Here is a 26,221-nt window from a genome sequence, read left to right as displayed (position 1 = left end):
AAGAAAAAAAAAAAAAAAAAAAGAAAGAAAGAAAGAAAGAAAGAAAGAAAGAAAGAAAGAAAGAAAGAAAGAAAGAAAGAAAAAGAATCACACATTGTATTCTTTATAGAAAATTGTATTTTACAAGGTATTTACTCAAGTATCATCCCATTTGCTCTTCACACTTTGCCACACTTTCTGTCTGGCACAACAGTATGGTCAGAGGCTAAAAAATAATGAAGATGTGCCATGCATCTCTAGAAGTTTACTATGTTGTTACTATCGGTAAATAAAAAAGTGAAATTCCACATCTAGTTCAGTTTTTAGGTTACAATCCTACAGACAGAAACTTGTTCTTCCGAATCCTGGTCCTATGGACAGAATTCCTGTTAACTCCACTTTGGACAAAGGATTATGAAGCCATGAAGATTCATGAAGAACTGGTCATGACATGACCACCAATTAGGAGTAACATGAACCATCAATTATAATAACAAAGGACTGTCTTTTAGGCTTGACTGCTTAAGATAAATGTCCATCCACATTTGCCAGGTATGGCTGTGGAGTAGTGAAAAAGACCTAAAAGCTGGAATTAGAATAGCTTGTGTTTTTAGCATAGTTGGGCCACCTATTGTATATGAATACTTTGGAAATTTGTTTCATTTCTTTGGGCCATGAAATGGGGTAATGTCTAATTCACATGGTCACTTTGTTCATATAAAATAACGTGCGAAAAACATGCATTAATATGAAAGATGAAGTAAATATAAGGAAAAAAGAGAAGAAATAAACTGGCCATTACCAAGCGTAAGCATGCTGAGAGAGAAGACTTCTCCACTATGACATTGTACATGAGATGGGTAGAAGATATTTTCACCTTTCTATCTCAAACCCCCTTTTATGAACAAGAGGATATTTGTGATCCTAATTTTTGACCATGAAATTTTTGTGTTTTTTTTTTCAAATGATTACAAAGAAATCTATGGTTATCAATTATGCCATTGAAAAACCATTGGCAATTTTATTTGTTAGAGAAAATTCAAAAATTTTAATCATTATTTATGGTTGCTATTCATCCCAGTTAAATTCTGATATTTCTATTTTCATTTGAGTCATGCCAGAATTGTTTTAACTGTATGCACATGTCACAAAGAACTTTGATCCATTCATCAGTCTGGGGTTCATGTCAAGTTTTACTAATCATATTTTATGTTACTGTGATGTTGATTTTATAGATTTAAGTCAACATTCCTCAGGTCCAAGTTTAAATTTTGTCAAGAAACCTTTATTTTCTCATTAACATTTAGTGAACAAAATTCCACTGTGTGAAGTTTTAATTTGGGTCTATTAATTTTCATAATCCTAATTTTTCCCACAACCTGATAAAAATTTTTCTGTGGCCAAAAGGGCAAAGGTAAAATGGCTAGGCCAACTCATAATTTAAGATGAGAGACAATAAGCAAGGCCATAGAGATGCTATTTCACTTTCTTCCCTAAGTGAAGGTGAAATTTTATGTCTCTTTTAGGGATTAGAGTTTTTTGGACCACAAATTAACTGAATCTATGAAATTAGACCAAAATTACATATGGCTTAGGTACAAGCTGCTAAAGGATATCATTCATTATAGCTATATCCACAGAAATAGACCAGCAATCCTAGATATATTAAGATTGTTCTTTGTACGAATGATTAATGCTATACCATGCAGAAACCTTAATACTGATGCAAATATAAATTTGTTCTTCACATATAGATTATAAAGTTACTCATCTGATTCTTAAACTAAGGCTCTGAAATCTGCATCCATGAGGCTACCTGGATAAACACTACAGATTACCTAAAGGGGGCGCCAGCCACTTGCCTAATTTCATTCTTTTTCAGTTAGAAAAACTCATCTGTGTCTGTGCCACATCTACACTGGGTGAAGAACAAAAGGAATTAGTTAACTTGAACCCAGGCTTATTGCTCAAAATCCAGTTTCCAGACCATCTGCAGTGTATAGTTTTGCGTCTATTCCAAAGAAGTACATAATCTACTACAGATTGGCTCAGATACGGATTTAAGGCATGTACTTAAACAGAGCATGATCTGTAGGTAACACACAAAGCACAACTGCAATGAGTAGTGATAGATGTGAGGCTTATGTAGGGCAATGAGTTTTAAACAAATTTTATTTAATAGTTTTCTTGGTTGTCATCCCTAGTATTATATTTTATAGTTAAGGAAATACAGTCAGGAACAGTTTTCTAATATACAGAAGTTATACATTTAATACATGTAGGTGAGAATAAAATTTTAAGTTAATTTTAACAATCTGGACATTTATATATTCAGATTTATGGTTCTTTAGAAGTTATACACATTGGATAAACTGAAAACATTTAAACCATGTATCCATGGTGGCTCACACCTATAATCCCAGAATTTGGGGAGGCAAAGGTGGGAGAATCACTTGAGCCCAGGAGTTTGAAACCAGCCTGGGTAACATGACAAAACCCAACTCTACAAGAAATTTTTAAAAATCACCCAGGTGTGGTGTCACACACCTGTGGTCCCAGCTTCTCAGGAGGCTGAGGTGGGAGAATCACCTGAGCTCCGAGACAGAGGTTGCAGTGAGCTGAGACTGTGCCACTGCAGTGTAGCCTGGGCGACAGAGTGAGACCCTGTCTCAAAAAAAAGAAATAATAAAATAGCAAATAAAACATCTATTTTACACACTAATATCTATTCCATTCAAAAAACATATTTTCAAGTAGGTTCTGAGCCTAGAATATGTAAAATGAAGCAATAATTCAAATTGATACTCAACAATTGGTTTTCTATATAAACATCTACCTGGAAGAATTAGATACAAAGCCAGGGATTGCATATTAATATAATTAGACTTAATAGAATTGGTTACTATTCTGCATATACTCTATGATGATTTCAAATCTTAATAAACTGGGGTCAGAACTGCAACCTGTTTAAAAGTTAACAATGCAATGCTTGAAAATTTCACATTGTTGATTACTTGTCAGAGTGAGAAATTAAAAACATGATGTGTAGTCTTTTCTTTTTGTCTCTAAAAGGGAAACTCTATACATTCAAAAGCAATTCTAAGTTTATAAGGTTGTATACGGCTTAAATTAATGGTCCCAATACTGTGCCAAATTTTAGCAGTTACATCTTATGGTAGTGTAACAATCCACAACAGTCTTAAAAGAAGAAGTTATAGACTATCAACTTAGTACTACAGCTTCAAGGCATGTAATATCTAGTAATGAACAATAAACTCACTCTAACTCATATGTATGAAATGCTGTATTTTCAGAAAAGTCATTTAATGTTCTAATGCAATACAAACGATTCCCATGCTTCATTCAGAGAGGGATACAGGTATAATTTTCACTAGATCCTTGTGAAAAATAGCTACCTGCTTAACAAGAGCCCATTCATGGAAAAAGCCTGGTTCAGACTCATTAGGCCACATCTGATCCATTGTAATCACAGCAGCAATGGTCTTCCTATCTCTGTTTTTCTCACTCAAACGCATTTCAAACATAGTCAAAACATCAGTGCTCCCACACCACCAAAGTTTTTGCTTCACTCAGGAAATCGTGAAGTTCCCCAAATGTTCTGGCATTGTCTTTTGCCCCAAAACAGGCAAAGGGTTTTTTTAAATACGTGCCCAGGCATCTAGCACCATGTGCCTTTCAGGCTCATTTTCCACAACTTCTGCAAAACAGTTCTCAGATCTATTGACCTTGTAGATGTCCTAAACATGGTTTCTTCTTGGCTGTATTTCTCATGAACTTTCCTCTAAAAAGGAACACCGTCTCTCCTATCAAATCTCTAGTCGTGCTTCAGGCACTGAGTCAAAAATTTCTCCCTTTTTTCCTAGTCTTACTTACTGGAAATCATCATCCTACCTTTTAAATTTTTATAGTACTCATAATTTGCATATACTATAAAAAGTTGGGTGTATAAATAAAAGCTTGAAAGTATATGTACATTCGTGTGGATGTTTTCTGTATTTTATTTCTGTAAAGTGTATCAAATATTTACTGAAAGAAAAAAATACACAAATATTGGTGGAGGTTCTATGTGACTCTATTAAATAGAGTATTGAAGACATCCCAATTTTGAAAGCTGGGTTTGAGCTTTGGCTCTGTCACTTTCCAACATACTCTGTAGCAGTTTGGAATAATGAGATTACCTGGAGTCACTTCTCTACTTCATTAATTAGTTAGATGACTTTGGGAACAGATTCACTTTTATTATTTGTACCATTTTAAGCACCTTTATAAATGACCTTATTTAATCCCCACAATGGCTCTTTAAAGGCAGTACTATTATTATCTCCACCTTTTAGATGGAACTGGTACCAAACTCTTTCAAATGTTTATAGTAGGATTATTATGTTGTCATATTTTTTTAGCCAGAGTCTTACGCTGTCGCCCAAGATGAAGTAGGGTGGTGCGATCTCAGCTCACAGCAGCCTCTGTCTCCCCACAGTCCCAGTGACTCTCCCGCCCCAGTCTCCCAAGTAGCTAGGATGACAGGTGCGTGCCACCAAGCCCAGCTAATTTTTGTATTTTCAGGAGAGGCGGAGTTTCACCATGTTGGCCAGGCTGATTTCGAACTCCTGACCTCAAATGATACCCCCGCCCGCCTCGACCTCCCAAAGTGCCAGGATCACAGCCACTGCACCCAGCCCATGATTGCTATTTTTAAAGGTTTAGTATTGAATTATTATACTTCTTAAAATATTTTATTTATCTGACATAAATTAAAATATTTCAAAAGGACTTTATTTTATATGTCAATACTCTTCACTCAACCCACAAGTAGCCGTACTGTACTGAGTACAGTTGGTTGTTTAGTAAGTACATTCCGCCTCACATTGAATTCCTATAGACGTACTGCACTATTCAAAATAGCACACAAAGGATTTTTGGTGATTTTGGAATGCTTATACTGTTAGCCGAGGAAAAGGTTGTTTTTAATAATGGATTTCAAAGTTCCTACCTTCATACCTAGCCTGGCCCAAGGTGCTATGGCAGCTTTAAATAGAGGAACACCTGGTCTTGCTGGAAGTGTCCCACATAAGCCAACCTACAGATTTCCACATTATTTGGATCTCCATGCATTAACAAAGATCAGAACCTATTAGTGAGAAACTGTAAAAAGGAAAGAACATTTTGTTTTACATATGGAAAAGTCAGACACATATGGAAGCTCTGTTTAATCTCCTTATAAATGATAAAGACAGCTTTAATTCAAATTTTATAAGTGATTGATACACAGTAAAAGTACCTGGGCTTCAGCCTCAAAAATTATACTGATGTCAACAGTTCTAATCATAGTTGAATAGGAAGCATTGTGTGCTATTAGCAAGAGATTCAGCACCATTACGAAACTACCATAGAGAAATGGATCTCACCTTGTTTATTTTGATTCCTGTAAAGGATCTTCCACTGTTCTGTAACACTAATTTTAACACTAAAAGGATTCATTAGGAGTCTACTTATATGTGTTGCTTTGTTAAGTGTTCCTCAATGCCTGTTAAAGAGCTGTAACCCCAATTTGTTCCTAGAACATTTATTATTTATCCATTCTCATTACCTCATGGTGGCTTTCTCCCAGTTAGAACCAGCTGTCCTACAGGTTTTATTTCTAGCACTTACTTCAATGTAATTAATTAACTGGAATTTATTTGATAGCCATCATCAAGGCTAATTTGTAAATTCCACAAATCAGGGTTGAATCTATCTTATTCTATCATGTTAGCACTAAGCATGGTATATGGCAAATACTTGGCCATCAAATATACGTTGAATGAAAAATATATATCATTAAGATAGTCAGTTTAGACAAATATTCCAAATCCTAAATATTGGAAGGTTTAGGAAAGACTAGCAATAACTAGGAAAGTGTAAAAGGTTAAAGGAGCCTTGGAGTGGTGGCTTATGCATCTAATCCCAACACTTGGGGAATCCAAGGTGGAAGGATCACTTAAGGACAGGCATTCAAGACAAACTTGGTCAAGATAGAGAGATTCTGTCTCTATAAAAAAATTATTTTAATTAGCCAGATGTGGAGTTGCACACCTGTATTCCTAGCTACTCAGGAAGTTGATGCGGCAGCATCACCTGAGCCCAGCAGTTCAAGACTGCATGAGCTGTGATCATGCATCTGCACTCCAGCCTGGGTAATAGAGAGAGACCCTGTCTTTAAAAAATAAAGAATAAAATAAGAGAAGGGAAAAGCAGTGATTGTTTTAGGAAAATGGAAAAAAGCTAAGGCTAAAAAAACCCTTTCATTTGAAGATAGTTGGGGAGTGAGCGGTAGCGAGGCTATGAGTAAGGCACTCATGAAAATATTGTATAAGCCAATATACAGTTCAACTGGAAAACAGACATTTTGAATGGGATTTCCTCATCCTCCCTTCCCATCACTGTCCTCAGGAACAAAGTTATCAGTGGTCTCAAGGCTGCTGGGACAGCCTGTGCAATGGATGTGGCCATCAATCTCCTCAGACCAATACATACTTCCTCAGAAGCTAGGCACAGCCCAAATGTTTGCTGTCACAGGCAGTAGAAATGTTAATAGCAAAAGCAGCAAACATTTTTCATTTGGGTTTTTCCTTTGTGATGCTAAAAAATAGTGAGGTAAAAAATCACCATGGCAATGAATGGAAAGCTGCTAAATCTGTAGGGACATCGAAAGTGTTAGGCTCTCAGAATTAAAATGAGAACAATAGTCTCTCCCTACCCTTCCACCCAAGCATACAGACACTGCATAGACGACGAGAAATCTTTCCATCAGATCCAGTCAGCAAGTTGGAATATCTTCGACATGTACTCTCATTCATTTAATTCTAAACTACTTTAGTTTTCAAGCAAAAGCGGAAATAAGGCATTTCACAGTCCAGGTTTATGCCAAGATTTGCCACCTCTAGGGAGGTCTCTCCTCCACCCACACACCCCCAGAATGGGCCTGTTCCTTCTTTTAAATTCTAATCTGAAAATGGCACATTCTTCCGACTTGCCCTGTAGCCTTGTTGGCAGACTATCAGGATCCACATCTTCTCCTGTGGAAGGTCTAATTATTAAGTAATTAAAGTTCATTTAATAAAAAGAGACTTATCAATTGGGGGACAGACCTTGGGGTTGGAAACACGCCTTGCTTTTAAATATTCAGCAGTGTGGTAATACTCGGCAACTGCCAGAGCAGAGCTGCTGTAAATGCTTTGTTTGCTCCAAATTAAAGGCTGAAGGTTACATCCCTTCAAAGCCAGACCTCCTTTGCCCTTTTTAAGTCTCAAATTAGCCAAAGGGCAGAGAATAGAGGCAATCCAAAGAGAAGTCCTCTAGAATTAGTCCTTTTCAAAAAGCAGCCAGAAGACCAATAAAGGATATGCAGGGAATTTGTTAGAAGCTCATTTCGGCCCATACATGCCATGTCCCTCTGCAAGCTATCATCTCTCTTTCCTCTCTCCCACCCCTTTTTATTTCTGCTTCATTTTCATTGGCAAAATTACAGACTCCCACGTGGCTGGCTGAAGAGCAATTGTTGTATGGTGCAAACAAAGCCCTGGTAAATGTGCCTGGTAGGTGCCAACTATGTTTGCCCAGTGGGTGATCTTATAAGAAACAATCACATGGCCGAATGACTGAATTTCTGAAGGATGTCAGAGGAAAAGAAAAATCATATAGGCAGATTACACTCAGTGTGTCCAGCTCTGAAAGCTTAGCAGCACACAATGAGGTTTTGCCCTAGGCCAAAAATAGTCAAGGAGAAATGCAAGCAAGTAAGTGTTTCTCGAAATCGTCATTTGGGTTTGTCCAATACAACATCCTCTGTAGTGTTGGCACCATCCCAGATCCTTGAAGCAGTGAAAGGCTGACTATACATGAGACCTAGAACCAGACGGCCATGTGGGGACTGACCAAGAGCCAGTTTAAAGGCTGGTCTACCATAATCTCACCTAGGAGCAATCCTAGGTTATTTCTTGGCTGGCCTTCAAGGCCATGGAGTATTGAGAATTCTCCAGAATCATCCTTCTTAGTAACATCCTCAGGACTTTGGGTAGTTCACATTTTGCCATTATAATAATTAGGAAATGTTGCTGTCTCTGAGGGAATGTATTTTATAAAGGCATTGCACACAATCACCCAGTAAATCCAGAATTCGATTTCAGCCCCCACCCAGCTTTTCCCTAGAGGTGGCTATCAGACTACATCATGTACTAACAGGTCTGCTCCTCTTGATTTCATTATCAGCCATCAGACAAGTATGAGTTAGCTTGGCCCATCAATGTCTTTGATTAACTATAGGATCAACAAAGGCAGTTTGCAGAAGCATTGTTCTAGATAGCATTTTAATAACTATTTCATCCATTCGAGTTATTTTATAATATCTAAGCACAAGGTTAAGTAATAGAGTTTTACCACCTCTTCCGCAAACTCACCTAGTATTGTCTTTCTCGATTCTTCTTAAAATCTAATCAAATTATATGGACATCAATGCCGTTGCTTTAAAGGAAAGTTAGAATGAAGTCCTTCTTATAGAAGAGACTAAATAGCAAATCATGTATAGTGGCAATTACCTTTCATCTTAGCTCTGCTGGCATCTTTGGTGACTGAAACAGGTTAACTGTGAGTACGCATTAAGCCAAATGTAGACTTAATATGTAGATCAGTTAGGAGTTGAGTATTTGAATGTTTTACTTTAAGATTTTCTATAGAAATTCTTTAAATTTCTAATGTAGACAAATATTCACTAGTAATCAAAACTGAAAAGGTAACAAAAATGATATAGGACCTTAGCCTATCCGTGTTGCAAATTCTTAAAATGATAATTAACAATAATTCTGAAAGTGTGAATTGATACACAACATTAGTAAAGTGAGTTGAAAATCTGCATAAGAATTTAACCATGGCTGAGCCCAGTGGCTCACACCTGTAATCCCAGCACTTTGGGAGGCCCAATTGGGTGAATCGCCTGAGGTCAAGAGTCTGAAACTAGCCTGGTCAACAAGGTGAAACCTCCACCCATCTAAAAATTAAAACATGAGCAGAGCGTGCCTGTGTGCACCTGTAATTCCAGCTACTCGAGAGGCTGATGCATGAGAATCACTTGAACCCAGGAGGCTGAGGTTGTCATAAGCCAAGACTGCACCAATGCTCTCCAGCTTGGGCCACAGAATAAGACTCTGTCTCAAAACAAATTTAGCCCATTAATTTTTCTTCTTGGAATACATACAGAAGAATACAAAGAAGAAAGTTACATATGCATTTAACATTGTTATTTAAAATAGTAAAAAATATAAAATAGGCTAATTTCACAATTGATAATTTGTTAAGCAAATTATATCCACTATACATAGAATTATATAAATCCATAGAAAATTATGTTAGTAAACGTTTTTTAAAATGTTTAGTTTAAAATGAGGGAAAATTATATTTCTCATTTTTTCTATAACAAGCATATCTTTAAAAACACAAAAGGAAACTTTCCTAATGTTTTTAATACTCTAGTCAGTGCCTTATATTCAGTGAAAATTGCAAGCAACGTCTCATGAGAATATTGATTTCATGAAGACATGTTTATCTCCACAAGCTTTGACAATAATTTTAATTCTCTATTCTGCAGATAAAATTCTTATTACAAAAACCTGAGATTGGTTTATAATCAATAATAATGAATAGTTTTACAGAATTCAGACTGAGGCTTTCTATTAAGCTAAAAATCTCATTACACATGGCTAATGAATGGTTGCAACACTCATAAAAGTTCATTGTGAATATGGCTGATATTTGTTGGGCCTTCTTGAAAGTATGCACAATTCAGGACAAGCAAAACCTTCAAAAGCAGAAAAGCAAAGTCTTTAAGTTGGTATCATCTTCTGTTTTTCATCACGCCCCAGTCACAACCCTTTCCCTACTTTATCTAGGTTCTCCTTCCATACACTGCTACCTGCATTGATTGCATTAATTAATTGGAATTCCCAGATCACTGATTCATTCACTCAGTCAGGGTGGTGACTATTTCTATATATCACTTTGACTGAGCCACGGGGCACCCCAGCCTTTTGGCCAAACGTTATTTTGGATGTGTCTATGAGGGTGTTTCTGGATGAAATTAACATTTAAATCAATAGACTGAATAAGACAATGTTTTCCCCAATGTGGATGGGCTTTATCCAATCCATTGAAAGCCTGAATAGAACAAAAGGCAGAATAAAAAAAAAAATCATTTTCTGTCTTATTGCTTGAGCTGGGGCATTAGTCTTCTCTTGCCTTTCAACTCAGACTTGAACTGGAACTTTCACCATCAACTCCCCTGGTTGTAAGGTCTTTAGATTCTAACTGGAACCATACCATCATGTCTCCTGGGTTTCCAGCTTGCCAATTAAACATATTAGGACTTCTTAGCATCCAGAACCATGTGAGTCAATTCCTTGCAATCAATCTCTTTGTCTTTCTGTCTCTATCTTTCCAAACAGATGGATAGCTCTTATACACTAAATAAAATATATGAATATAACTTAAATATATATTAATATAAAAATATTATAAATGCATATTTATATTGTGTGTGTGTTCTGTTTCTGGAGAATCCAGAGTACTAGAGTCACTCAGCATTTATTGAATGCCTCATATGTGCCAGGCATCATCGTAATTGCCTGAGGAATACAATGATGAACAGTATCAGTTTCTTTCCTCTAAAAGCTCATAGCCTAGTAGGAAAGGAAAAGATAAAGAATAATGCACCATGATAAAAATGAAAGATACTGGTGGGGCAAAGGTAGAATAATCCTCAGTGATGCCTGTTGCAAAATCAATAATCAAAAAACAGCTTCAAAAATGGTGGACTATGGCTGGGTCTTGATTAAAGAATGGGAGTTCACCAGGTGCCCAAGATACAAAAGAACATTCTGGACGGAGAAACATGTGCAAAAAGCAGTGAATCTAAAGACCACAACATGTTTTTGGAGATGGCAAATAAATCAGTAAATGATGGGAAGCAGTAAGGAGTTTGAAAATATTTTGTTTTTCAACTTCATAAGAGAGCCTGATACTGTTCTTTTTAAAAATTGTATTGCAAGTCTTGCGTGTTTTAGCTACAGAAATAATGTGATTTTCACGAAGGGGGTATCTATGACTCCTATCTTTTGTTATTATTCCCTAGATACACAGGAGCATTCAATAAATATTAATACCCAAGTTAATAAAGAAATAATTAGTAAAATGTTTCTGCTATATTAACATGTTATATCACATTATGTAACAAGTTGTGCTATGTTATATTTAAATGCAATACTTTTCAGAAAATGATTCACTCTTCTGGATTTCAGAATTCCAAGGTAGGAATACAGAATTCACATCCAGCATATTTTCTGAACGAAACATTACAAAGTCCTAACAACAAAGATTTTCATGAAGAGAAAATTTAGCAGGACATTTTCTTATTAGTTTCAAAGGTCATTGAAACAATTTATTGGGTTTTGTTTCAAACTTTTAATTGAGCGTGTTATCCAAAGGCTTAAATTATCTTCTACCTGACAATCTATTAACCCAAGTTCCTATTTTTCTTATCAGCAGAAGTCATTGAATACATACCAGGCACTATATTAGGTATAATAATGTAAAGTTTCACCTTTATGTGGCTGTAAATAGCCCTTCTGAGGTTCTCTGGCAATATGTATTACTCTACATCTGTTTCATAGGACCACCCTCTCTTCTCAATATAAGTGATTTTTTCCCTGCCAAAAACATGTGCCTGAGTGCTATATTCAAAATATGTAGAGAGAGACAAAAAAAAAAAAAGAAGAAAGCTAAATGAAACAAGTTTTCAATACAAGGAGGCAGCAGAAAGACTAATGTCTGCTCAAGCCTTTATTCTATACTATATAATTCATTGAAGCTAATTTGGTAATAGCTAAGATTCACATCAAATATATCAAAAGGAGTCAATTGTTTCCTCTCATAATTTTAATATATTTTTCCTCCCCATAAAATCCATTTTGCAAAATTAGAAGCAAGAAACCCCAACAGAAATAGTAATTTAGATTAAAGACTTCTGGTAAATCTATATAATTTTAATTTGAATTTGGAAGTACCTACTGGGGGAAAATTGGAGCTAATAAAATGCATTTGCATACAGCACCTTTGCACAATGAAAATGGAAAACCAAAATATTTCTGTGTAACTGCATAACTTGTGTGATTTTCAGCCTTCTCTACTGAGATTCTGGGAAAATCAAAACTTGTTTAAGAATTACCGAATTGCTGATAACCTGACCTAGAATAACCTGATACAATAGCCACTCAAAGAGAAATGATGAATTTTGATGCTAAAGTTTATAGTTTTGAAATGTGTCTCAAACTCACAAGAATAAAAGCTCACCACAAAAGCCAGAAACGATCTTTTATCTCAACACATTTTGTTGTGTACTCACTCTGCAACAATCACTGGGCTGTAAAAAATGTCAGTATATTGGAGAATAGTAAATCATTCTTCATGAAAACCTTTCAGTTGTGGGGACATTCTCCTGGGTCCAGTTATATCACATGACACTTAGACTGAGAAGAAAGATGTAGAAAGGGGAAACTTGGGAAGTCAGATATATTTCTACCCTGCTTCTTTGGGGGGTCAAAATCTGGCTGCAGGTATGTGTGGTAGGAAGTAAATTATTCCTTCAGAACAGCTTTAAGCCTCAAGTGTCAGGGTACTTACGCAGTTTTTATAGAATCAGCAACAACATTGCTTTCAAGCTTGTTTATGACCTTTCCTGATATGAATAGCTATTAACTTAAAAAGAAGTATTACAGCATTAAGATTTATTTATTAAAAAGAAGCATGTTTTAGTAGAACATGAGCTTTGATGATCAGTGGGCCAAGAGGAACATGGAAAAAGATTAACCTGGAGCTATCAGCAGGGTAGGTAATTTAGATGCCACATACCACCTTACTCAGTCTGCATTTTATTTCAACAACATTGAGACATTAGTAAGGGATTTTAAGCAAGGAAATGACATGATCAGATTTACAAGTCCTGAAGACCATTCTGGCTGCTATACAGAAAATAGTTTGAGGAGGTGGTGGTGAATACAAGAGTGGAAGCAGGAGTCTCAGACAAAAACTTAACAGCAGTCAAGGCAAAAGGAAATAGACAAGTAAGGTAGGAGTTGGGATGGATAGAAGGAGAAAGTCTAGCTATATTTTAATGTGTAATGAACAGAACCTATTGAAGGTTGAGTATAGTTTAAGGGGAAAAGTGTCGTGTTAAGAACAAACCTCAGTTTCCAAGTAAAATGTTTAGGTGATGTTAGAAATAAATCTTTGGTGCTGCAAAAGAAATAGCACTCGAACATAGATTATCTCAGCAAGGCAAATTTGCTCCTGCAGGCAGTTACCCCTCAGAGGTCTGGTTGTCATGAGAGTACACCTGAACAGAAGAAAGCAGGGGTTGTTATTATCTCTAACACAGCTTGTCTCTGTTACTGTGTCTTACCTCCATTGAATGGAGTTGATCACACAATCTAAGCTAAACCTGGTTGGCTAACTTGAAAAGTGCAGGAATGCAGTTATACCAGTGGGAAGGAAGGAAGATCAGTTTCAGCGGGAATAGCCTTTGCAATGGGAGGGGTAATTCACAGAGTGGGTAGCAGATGTGAAATGCGAGCTCTAGAGATAAGGACTGGCAGGAAGGTTGTTTACCAGGGCAGGGGGAACACAGAGAGTAAGGAAGTCTGGCCTTGAAAGCAGGGAACAAAAAACAAGGAAACTTAAGCAGGCTAAATTCATTGAAGAATTTATTGTATTCAACAGGTCATGATTTTGCTTAGGTTATATTGGTATAAAAATGTGGTAGTATGGAAGACAGTAAAAAAAAAAATGCATGTGAGCAAGAGATATGGCTAAAAATTAAACAGAAGTAACAGACTAATTATTGGGCTTCAATTTCTGAATCTCAAAAATGAAAACGGTTGATCCCAAGGCTTCTATCATTTATAAAAATACATTACTTTGTGATTCCATGTTTAAACAACCTAATATGTTACCAGAACTTACATTCATCCATGTCATTCATTCACGACGTAATTTATATAATTCATTCAGGACATAATTTAACAAAACTAATGTAATAGATACATCAGACACTGAAACTAGAGAAGCAAATTATAAACACTCCCTATCACCACCCTAAGGAAGCTGCCTGTCTAGGAGAAAATAGAGTTCACCAGGCAACACTTACCACCAGGGTTCTTAACAGAGGAGCTTAAAAACAGGCCTAGGGATTTATGGTAAGACAGGAGTCAATGAAAACCCCAAAACTGCAAAAATCTGACCAACTAAATTTGAGCATTAATTTGAATGTTAAATTATTTCTTTTGCTTATAATAATAAGCTACCTTGTTATTTATTGAGTCTTATTAATTTTAAGTCATTTACACTGATTTATATTGGTTCTGTAACTAGAACTCTGGTTCTCAAAGGTTGTCTAAATATTGATATTTTAAAATCATTCAGCTTTTCAAGGAAGAGAAGATCAAGAGCCTATGTTTAAAACAGCTGGATGTATCTTACATTTTGCCAGGTTTTATGACTTAGCTTTGAATCAAAGTTTGCTTGCTTTGAAGCAAAATCTTTTTACATATTTCATTCTTCTCAGCCTCAGAATGTGGGGATTTGAGACAGTATTTAAAGTGAGGTACAGATACTTCTACATCAGAACAGTATTTGAGACACATACTGATATGTTATTGTAATCACAGTTTGCCCTTTTGGAAAATTGCTACTGAGTCTTAGATATAGAACCAGCTATTAAGATGCAACAGAGTTCATCAATCTGAGGCCACCTATGAGTAATATGCGTATCTTCAAGATAATTTCTCATTAGTAAATTTATAAAGGGTTAACCTAATTTTAAGCTTAAACCTAGGAATCTCATAACATATCAATATTTTCCAAATTTCTTACCTGATATGTAACATAGTGAGCTATGTTTTAGGAGGTTTTATAAAATCAATTACTAGCAATTCTTGTTTCTGATAATTCTTCATTAATAACAATATGTTCTATCCCAACTAGTCTTCTCACTGAGTTCTTAAGCGTGACTTTATATTTCCCTATGTACCTCACCAGCTGTGCCTCCCTCTGCCCTCCAGCCCTGTGTTCAATTAGTTTGCTCTTTTCCAACTCATGAGGGCTGAGCCATGGTTGGAATTGCTCAACATTGAATCCTTGTTGCCTGGTACATGGTAGGCACTCAGTAAGTATTTGCTGAGTGCACAGTTAAAATATAAGAATGCAACTCAAACTTCTAAACTCAAATCGAACACATTTTTTCTATTTTCTTTGTTGCTATTGCATAGATCTTAGTCTCATTGACACTCATTTGGAAATCAACAGCTATTTATTGGTACAGATGCCATATTTTCATCCAATTAAATTTTAGATTACTCAAGGCCAGATATAGTGCTGTATATTTGTTGGGTATTCACAGTGTCTTACATGGTAAAAATGCCAAATAACACTCTTCTTAAGTCTGACCACATTAAGAAGTGATTATTTTTGTTCTGTCCATTCAGGCAAAGGGCCATCTGTTAAAATAACTCTAAAATATTCTGTTTCAATGGATTTACTTCATCTTAAAGTTGTGATGACTGGTCCTTTTCATTTCAGAATATTTTGGTGATGACCTCAATTTTTGAAAAATTCATTATGGTAAATCAGAATTTAAAACTTGTAATAATTTAGACCCTAAAGGGTTAGATTCTCTTCGAAACAATAAGAAAATGTTTTGTAAGCCAATTAATTATATAAACCAGATTTACAGTACACTCTGTATTATGTAAAGTGACTTCTTCTGTTTCTAAAACATAGGATCTAAATTATAAATTTTCTATCCCACTTATCAACCCCGTCTTTTCCTTGATGGGTTTGATGTCAACAGCTACATATTTCTCCAAAATCATTCTACAAGCTCCTCACAATTAAGAATGAGACTTAAGTCCCTTCGTAGTCTTAGCCTAACTCAGCACCTTCAGAGTAGTATGTAGTCAATGGCTATTGGCTGATTGATTATTGAAAGCCTGATATTTGTACTTCTATCCTTCCATACTCATTTTCTATCATTTTCAGAATTCCCTAGTGGTTTAATAAAAGGGATCTAAATATTCTTAGATTTATCACTTTAAATCTAGAAAGGGCCTTAGTGATCAAATATACCAATAATTTCATTTTATGAAAGAATATATGAATATTAAAAAGTAAGGATTTTTACCACATCTCCAATTCCTAGTTCTAAATCTTATATATTAGAAGTTCTCTGCATCTAATCTTTAATTGGTGATTGAAAACACATTTCCATCTAAATGCATTAGCACTGAGCATCCCCTCCCTTGTTAAGCTTTCTGTTTGAAAAGCCATTATGTCTGATATCGCGACATATGTGTATATGTGTATTTATGTGCATTACTATTTATGCATATGCATATATGTATATATATGTGTGTATACAGATATCTATATAAAGAGGTATATGCATCTAAGTATATTTATAGGCAAATGTCTAGTCAAATGTATACATATACATATACATATACATTGTGTAGGCTTCTGTATGCACACATACACATTTGCTTCACATCTTTCCTTGCAAAAATATATGGTAAAGTATTAAAACCAGTAGTGAATTCATTGCAAAAAGCAATCATATTATCTTAGTGCATTGTTCTTTGTTGTTAAAAATTTTATGTTAAATAACTGACATAATTAACAAAAATGTTTTTGCAATATTTATATATATGTATTTTGCCTTTTCATACTTGTTATTTCCAGTACTTTTTAAAAAGTAATCAGAATATAGATCTAGAAATAAGCTGACTTGGGTTCTATCATTTAGAGAAATGGTAATAGTCTTATAAACCCTGAACTTGTCCACAACAGATTTTTCAATATGATTCAAACTCATCAGAGAAGATGCCTTATTATTCACACCAAGCTGAACTGCTAATTTTCAGAGACACATGCACCTGTGGAAAAAGAAATCATATCTCTAAATTGTATTATCCACTGACAAGACCACATACTGTTTTGTCCTTGTTGTTAATACAGAAATCAGAGGGTGTAAATCTCTTCATCTTTTTGTCATCACTTCTTGCCAGGGTGTTAATGGCCTGCAGCCAGGAAGTTGTATAGGCCTCCAGCCAATCACCAATGAAGCCATTTAATTAGCTTTTCAAACAGGAAGCACAACAGGGGAGGGGATGCTCAGTGCTAATGCATTTAGATGGAAATGTATTTTCAATCACCAATTAAAACAAAGGACAGGAGATTTTAATTCTTCGTGATATAAAGTGGATAGAGTGACTCATTTCATTTATTAAGTGATAAAGGCTAATTTTACTAATTGAAAGTGCATTACCAGTGTCTTAAGAGACTTCCTTTCAAAGGCTAAGTCCAGTTTCCTCCTGCCAAAATTAAAGTACTGTATTACTTCAGGGAAAAGCAGGAGAAAGGTCTCCTGCTTGGAGAAACCAACACATCTAAGAGTAGATGGTTTGATCTGATACAGAGGCTGTAAACTGTCTAATTCTGGAAAAAAATGGATTTAAAAATCATGACCACATTAATAATGACTATTAATAATTGGATAAGCTATGCTATGAAGCTATAGATATTCCAAATTTTGACATTTTGAGGGGGAAAATTCTAGAAGTTGAGATAAACAATTGCCTAAAATTATGACTTGGAAAAGATATTCTCTGGTATCAACAGGGTTTGTATTATAAAAGCATTAAAGATTATATAATTTGTAAGCAAGTTTTAAAAACATTTGTTGATTAATAAAAGGGAAAGTGAACCTTGTTTTTATCATTATTGACAAGATCTAAAAATAAAAGTTTAAAATTAGTATTCTTAAGTCTTAATTGCATAGTATCAAACTCTGAACACCTTCACCTTTTGCTGGAACTACATTTTGCAGCTAAGATGACACAGATGAAATAAACATAATATAAAGCATTTGGCAACACAGAGGACAGAAAATAAGAGGAGCTGGTGCCATTCTTTCTGAAACTATTCCAAATAATAAAAAAAGAGAGAATCCTTCCCAAAACATTTTAGGAGACCAACATCATCCTGATACCAAAAACCAGCAGAGACTCAGCTAGAAAAGAAAACTGCAGGCCAATATCCATGATGAACATAGATGCAAAAATCTTCAATAAAATACTGGCAAGCCGATTGCAACAGCACATCAAAAATCTTATCCATCATGATCAAGTAGGATTCATCCTGGGGATGCAAGGCTGATTCAACATACTCAAGTCTATAAACATAATTCACCACATAAACAGAACCAAAGACAAAAACCAATGATTATCTCAACTGATGCAGAGAAGGCCTTTGTCAAAATTCAACAGCCCATTATGCTAAAAACCCCCAATAAGCTAGGTATTGATGGAACATATCTCAAAATAATAAAAGCTATTTATGACAAACCAACAGCCAATATCATACTGATTGGGCAAAAACTGGAAGCATTCCCTTTGAATCTGGCAATAGGCAAGGATGCCTTCTCTCACCACTCCTATGCAATATAGTACTGGAAGTTCTAGCCAGAGCAATCAGGCAAGAAAAGGAAATAAAAGGTATTCAAATAGGACAGGAGGAAGCCAAATTGTCTCTATTTGCAGACAACATGATTGTATATCTAGAAGACCCCATCGTCTCAGCCCAAAATCTCCTGAAACTGGTAAGCAACTTAAGCAAAGTCTCAAGATACAAAATCAATATGCAAAAATCATAAGCATTCCTATACACCAATAACAGACTTAAAGAGAGCCAAATTAAGAACAAACTGCCATTCACAACTGCTACAAAGAAAATAAAATACCTAGGAATACAACTAACAAAGAATGTAAAGGACTTTTTCAAGGAGAACTACAAGCCACTGCTCAACGAAATGAGAGGACACAAACAGATGGAGAAACATTCCATGTTCATGGTTAGGAAGAATTAATATTGTAAAAATGGCCATACTGCCCAAAGAAATTTACAGATTCAATGCTATCTCCATCAATCTACCAATGACCTTCTTTGCAGAACTGGAAAAAAACACCTTAAACTTCATATGGAACCAAAAGAGAGCCCTCATAGCCAAGTCAATTCTAAGCAAAAAGAACAAAGCGGGAGGCATCATACTACTGGACTTCAAACTATACTACAAGGCTACAGTAATCAAAAAAGCATGGTACTGGTACCAAAACAGAGATATATAGACCAATGGAACAGAACAGAGGCCTCGGAGGCAACATAACATATCTACAACCATCCAATCTCTGACAAACCAGACAAAAACAAGCAATGGGGAAAGGATTCCCTGTTTAATAAATGGTGTTGGGAAAACTGGCTAGCCACATGCAGAAAGCAGAAACTGGACCCCTTCCTGACACCTTACACTAAAATTAACTCCAGATGGATTAAAGACTTAAACATAAGACCTAACACCATAAAAACCCTAGAAGAAAATCTAGGCAAAACCATTCAGGACATAGGTGTAGGCAAGGACTTCATGACCAAAACACCAAAAGCATTGGCAACAAAAGCCAAAATAGACAAATGGGACCTAATGAAACTCCACAGCTTCTACACGGCAAAAACAAAAACAAAAACAAAAACAGTCACTAGAGCGAATCTGCAACCAACAGAATGGGAAAAATTTTTGCAGTCTACCCATCTGTCAAAGGGCTGATATCCAGAATTTGCAAAGAACTCTAACAGATTTACAAGAAAAAAACAAACAAGCCCATTCAAAAGTGGGCAAAGGATATGAGCAGACACTTTACAAAAGAAGACATACATGAGGCCAACAAACATATGAAAAAATGCTCATCATCACTGGTCATTACAGACATGCAAATCAAAAACACATTGAGTTACCATCTCACACCAGTTAGAATGACGATCATTAAAAAATCCGGAGACAACAGATGCTGGAGAGGGTGTGGAGAAATACGAACACTTTTACACTGTTGGTGGGAGTGTAAATTAGTTCAACCATTGTGGAAGACAGTATGGCAATTCCTCAAGGAACTAGAAACAGAAATTCCATTTGACCCAGCAATCCCATTACTGGGCATATATCCAAAGGATTATAAGTAGTTCTACTATAAGGACACATGCACACGAATGTTCACTGCAGCACTGTTTACAATAGCAAAGACCTGGAACCAACCCAAATGCCCATCGACGATAGACTGGATAGGGAAAATGTGGCATATATACACCATGGAATATTATGCAGCCATCAAAAACGATGAGTTTGTGTCCTTTGTAGGGACATGGATGAACCTGGAAACCATCATTCTCAGCAAACTGACACAAGAACAGAAAATCAAGCACCGCATGTTCTCACTCATAGGCTGGTGTTGAACAATGAGAACACATGGACACAGGGAGGGGAGCACTACACACTGGGGTCTGTTGGGGGGAAATAGGGGAGGGGAGTTGGGGAGAAATAGCATGGGGAGAAATGCCAGATATAGGTGAAGGGGAGGAAGGCGGCAAATCATGCTGCCATGTGTGTACCTATGCAACAATCTTGCATGTTCATCACATGTACCCCAAAACCTAAAATGCAACTAAAAAAAAAAAAGGAAAAGCAAAGGGGACTCTGTCATGCACTTTAGATACCAGCTTCAGCCTCAGGGGGTAAAGCACCAAGTGAACACTTGGGGTCTCTGAGTCCAGGCATAGTATCTTGGATAGCATGTCTGGACTTGCCCTGGGCCAGAGGGGAGCCCACTGCCATGAAGGATGGGTTTCAGGCCTGACAACATTCGCCATAAGCTGACAGAAGAGCCTTTGGGCTTTAAGTAAAAATCAGTGGCCTGGATGAATCCCCTGTGGGCTGGAGGTAGTGGTGGTCATGGGGAGAGGCTCCTCTGCCTATAGATAGGGAAGGGAAAAATGGGAATGACTCTGTCTTGTGGTTTGAGTGCCAGCTTAACCATAGTAGAATAGAACATCAAGTAAATTTCTAAGGTTTTTGGCTCTAATCCCTGGTTCCTACAGCATCTGTGGACCTACCCAGGGTCTGAGGGAACTTGCTGCTCTGAAGAGAGAGGAATAAACATGACTGGCTTTCCCACCTGCTGGTCATAGTGTTGTATTTGACCGGAGCATAGAAAGTTATCACAAGACAAAAGTATGCCAGATTGCAGGGTCATTTATTATGCCGGCGACCACAGAGGACTCACGTCTCTCCAACCTATGGTGGCAACAGGAGGGTGCCACGATTTTTTATACCCGAAAAACCACCTTGGGAGTGGGGGTGAGGGGCGGGGATGGGGATGAAAAGGCTTCAGACATTCCGAGGGCTAGTGGATTCTGTAAATTACCTCCTGGGCAGAGATGAGGGTGGGGGTCTCCGGGCATTCCAAGGGCCAGGGGACTTTTGTCATTCCATTTGTTACTTAAGTGGTTTACAGAAGTCAAGATAAACATTTGTTTACACATTATCTGGTTAAGGTGGAAATCACAGACCTTAGTTACTTATTACAAGTCACAGGAGCCAGGATGGAACTAGCTTGGGCTGCTTAGTCTGGCAATTGCCGGTAAGCAAAGGCTAGCAATTCCGGCAGTTACTGATAAGAAAAGGTAAGCAGCTTTACATAGTTTTGAAGAACAAACTGCAGTTCTATTTACAGAGGCCAAGGACAGTAGTTATTGTAAGGAGAATGGGGCAGCCATTTCAACTTATCTAAAAACAGTTTTGCATTTTATAAAATAGTTTTGCTCCGGTTCTGGCTCTAGGCCAGCACAATATCACAATAGAGCCCTAGAGCCTTAAATGAATATAAGTGGTAGCCAGGTAGTGGTTACAGAAGGCCACAGACAAGACCCAGTGCTGTGTTTGCTTCAGAACAGAGCCAGCACATTCCCAGTGGTGGTAGCCACAGGAGTGCTGTGTCACCCCCACCCCCAGTTCGAGGTGGCTATGCACAGAGAGATTTTGTTTGAGACAAAGTAAGGGCAATGAATGAGCGTCTCTGCATGGTAATCCAGAGAGCTCTTTCAGATTAAACCTAATACCACTATAGTGATATCTCTGTGAGCAAGAACCACAGCATTATTAGGCTTTGTACCCACATTCCTTCAAATACCTGGAAAGCCTTCCCAAGGAGGACAGGCACAAACAAGGCCAGACTGTGAAGACTAAAATAAATGCCTAACTCTTCAATGCCCAGATATTGATAAACATCTACAATCATCAGGACCATCCAGGAAAACATGACCTTACCAAATAAACTAAATAAACCACCAGGGACCAATTCTGGAGAAACAGAGATATGTGACTTTTCAGAGGGAATTCAAAATAATTGTTTTGAAGAAACTCAACAAAATTAAAAATAACACAGCAAAGAAATTCAGAATTATATCAGAATTTTAACAAAGAGACTAAAATAACAGAATCAAGTAGAAGTTCTAGAACTGAAAAATGCAACTGACATACTGAAGAATGCATCAGAGTCCCTTAATAGCAAAATCGATCAAGCAGAAAAAAGAATTAGTGAGCTTGAAGACAGGCTATTTGAAAATAGAGAGTCAGAGGAAACAAAAGAAAAAAGAATTAAAAACTACGAAGCACACTTACAAGATCTAGAAAATAGCCTTAAATGGCAAATCTGTTGTTGGCCTTAAAGAGAAAGTAGAGAAAAAGACAGGAATAGAAAGTGTATTTAAAGGGATAATATTAGATAACCTCCTACACCTAGATAAAGATATCAATATTCAAGTACAAGAAGGTTTATAGAACACCAAACAGATTTAACCCAAAGAAGACCACATTAAGATATTAAGCTCCCAAGGATCAAGGATAAAGAAAGGATGATAAAATGAATGAAAATAATAACATACAATGAAGCTCCAATATGTCTGGCAGCAGACTGTTCAGTGGAAACCTTATAGGCCAAGAGAGAGTGGCATGACATATTTAAAGAGCTGAAGGAAAATAACTTTTACCCTAGAATGATATATCCAGTGAAAATAACTTTCAAGCATGAAGTAGAAATAAAGGCCTTCCTAGATACACAAAAGCTGAGGGATTTCATCAACACCGGATCTGTCCTACAAGAAATGCTAAAGAAATTTCTTTAATTCGAAAGAAAAAGATGTTAAGAAGCAAAATGAAATGATCTAAAAGTACAAATCTTACTAATAGCACAAAGAAAAACACAGATTATAACACTATAATTGTAATCTATAAACTACTCTTAAATAGAAAGACTAAACAATGAACCTCTCAAAAGTAATAACTACAACTTTTCAAGACATTGTACAGTAAGTCATAAGGAGAAACAACAAATAGTTAAAAAGCAAGGGGACAATGTTAGAGTTTTTATTAACTTTTTTGCTGGTTTATGCAATCAGCATTAGACAGGTCTTCCAGACAGAAAATCAACAAACAAGCATCAGATTTAGTCTGTGCTAGAGACCAAATAAGCCAAATAGCTATCTACAGAACACTTCATCCAATGGCTGAAGAATACATATTCTTCTCCTCAGGACATGAACAGTTCTCAAGGACAGAGCATAGGTTAGGTCACAGTTTAAAGCATAGATTGTCATTAGCTTAAAATAATGAGTTATAAGACAGTCTTTGCAAGCCTCATGGTAACCTCAAATTGAAAAATATACAGTGAGTACACAAAAAGTAAAAATAAAGAAAGTAAAATATACCATTAGAGAAAATCATTTTCACTAAAAGGAAGACAAAGAAAGGAAGGGAGAGAAGATCACACACACACAGACACACAAAAGAAACAGAAACCAAATAACAAAATGACAGGAATAAGTCCTTACTTACCAATCATAACATTGAATGTAAATGGTCTAAACTCTCCAATCCAAAGACATAGACTGGCTTAATGGATTAAAAAGTAAGACCCAATGATCTGTTGCCCACAAGAAACACATTTCACCTGTAACGATGCACATAGACTGAAAACAAAGGGATAAGAAAAGATATTCTATGCCAGTGAAAGCCAAAAAAAGAGCAGGAGTAGTTGTATTTGTGTAAGACAAAACAGATTTCAAGACCAAAACTATAACAAAAGAGAAAGAACGTCAATTATATAATAAGGGGTTAATTCAGCAGAGAATGTATTAATTGAAAGTATACACACATCTAATGCAGGAGCACCCAGGCATATAAAGCAAATAGTGTTAGAGCTAAAGACAGAGACAGACACTAATATGATTAACAGCTGGACAACACCTCACTTTCAGCACTGGACAGATCTTCCAGACAGAAAATCAACAAAGAAACATCAGTTTTAGTCTTTGCCAGGGACCAAATAAGCCTAATAGCTATTTACAGAACACTTCATCTAATGGCTGAAGAACATATATTGTTCTTCTCAGGACATGAACCATTCTCAAGGATAAAGCATAAATTAGGTCACAAAACAAGTCTTCTAACAGTCCAAAAAACTGAATTAATATCAAGCATCTTCTCTGATCCCAATGGAATTAAACTAGAAATCAATAAGAAGAGACATTTTGGAAACTATATAAATACATGGTAATTAAACATTATGCTCCTTAATCAAAAAGGAAATTGAAAAATTTCTAGAAACAAATGGTAATGGAAACACAACATACCAAAACATATGAAATACAGTAAAAGCACTACCAAGAGGAACATTTATAGTTATGTGTCTACATCAAAAAGAAAGAAAAATTTCAAATAACCTAATAATGCATCTTAAAGAACTAAAAAAAAGGTCAAGTCAAACCCAAAATTGTTTCCAGATGAAATTATCTTATATTTGGAAAAATCTAAAGGCTCCCTAAAACAACTATTAGAACAGATAAACACATTCAGTAAAGTTAAAGAATACAAAATCAATATTAAAAATCATCAGCATTTCTATATGCCTAAACAATCTGAACAAGAAATCAACAAGTAATCCCATTTACCATAGTCACACATAAAATTAGATACTTAGAAGTCAACCAAAGTGAAAGATCTCTACAGTGAAAACTATTAAAAACTGATGAAAGAAACTAAAGAAGACATACAAAAATGGAAAGATATGTCATGTTCATGAATTGGAAGAATCAATATTTTTAAAATTTCCACAGTACCCAGAGCAATCTACAGATTCAGTCTAATCCCTAACAAAGCACAAATGGCGTACTTTACAGAAATAGAAAAAAGCCTAAAATTTATATGGCACCACAAAAGCCCCCAAATATCTAAAGCTGTCCTGACCCAAAACAAAAAAACTAGGAGAATCACATTACCTGACTTCAAATTATACTACAGAGCTATAGTAGCCAAAACAACATGGTACTGGCATAAATCTAGACACACAGACCAACGGAACAGAATATAGAACCCAGCAATAAATCCATATACTTACAGCAAATCATATTCAACAATAAACAGTGGTGGGAAAACTGGATATTCATAGGCAGAAGAATGAAACTTGACCCCTTTCTCTCTCCACATACAAAAATCAAAATGGATTAAAGACTTAAGTATAAGACTTCAAACTATGAAAGTACTACAGTAAAATTTTGAGAAAACTCTCTAGAACCTTGGTCTGGGCAAAAATTTCTTGAGTGGCATCCCATAACCATAGGCAACCAAAGCAAACTTAGACAAATGGATCACATCAAGTTAAAAAGCTTCTGCTTGGCAAAAGACGAACAAAATGAAGAGATAACCCAAAAAAATGAAAGAAAATGTTTGCAAACTACCTGACAAGGGACTAATAACCAGAATATATAAGGAGCTCAAACATCTTATTGGAAAAAAGTCTAATAGTCCAATTTTTAAAAATGAGCAAAAGATTTGAACATTTCTCAAAAAACGATATTAAAATAGCAAATGCATATGAAAAGGAGTTCACCCATCATCGATTATCAGAAAAAATGCAAATCAAAACTGTAATGAGATATCATCTCTCCTCAGTTAAAATGGCATTTATTCGATAGACAGGCAATAAAACATGCAGGAGAGGATATACAGAAATGGGAACCCCTCTACAATGTTGGTGGTAATGTAAATTAGACACCTCCTATGGAGAACAGTTTGTAGGTTCCTCAAAAAATTAAAGATGGAACTATCCTATAATCCAGCAATCCCACTGCTGCGTATACCTAAAAAATGAAATCAATATATCAAACAGATGTCTACACTCTTATGTTTGCTGTAGCACTGTTCACAATA

General features: G+C 36.1%; 1 protein-coding gene across 4 annotated transcripts in view; it reads right to left on the bottom strand.

Moving 5' to 3' along the window:
- The window catches only part of DCC (DCC netrin 1 receptor), a 1,203,097-nt gene that overhangs the window by 628,669 nt on the left and 548,207 nt on the right, over positions 1-26,221 (bottom strand). The window lies entirely within an intron of this gene.

This window comes from Sapajus apella, unplaced genomic scaffold (assembly GCF_009761245.1).
Source record: "Sapajus apella isolate SASKATOON/1434 unplaced genomic scaffold, GSC_monkey_1.0 scaffold109, whole genome shotgun sequence".
NCBI lineage: Eukaryota > Metazoa > Chordata > Mammalia > Primates > Cebidae > Sapajus > Sapajus apella.
The sequence above is the reverse complement of the archived record's forward strand: the minus strand, read 5'-3'. Positions and strand labels throughout refer to the sequence as shown.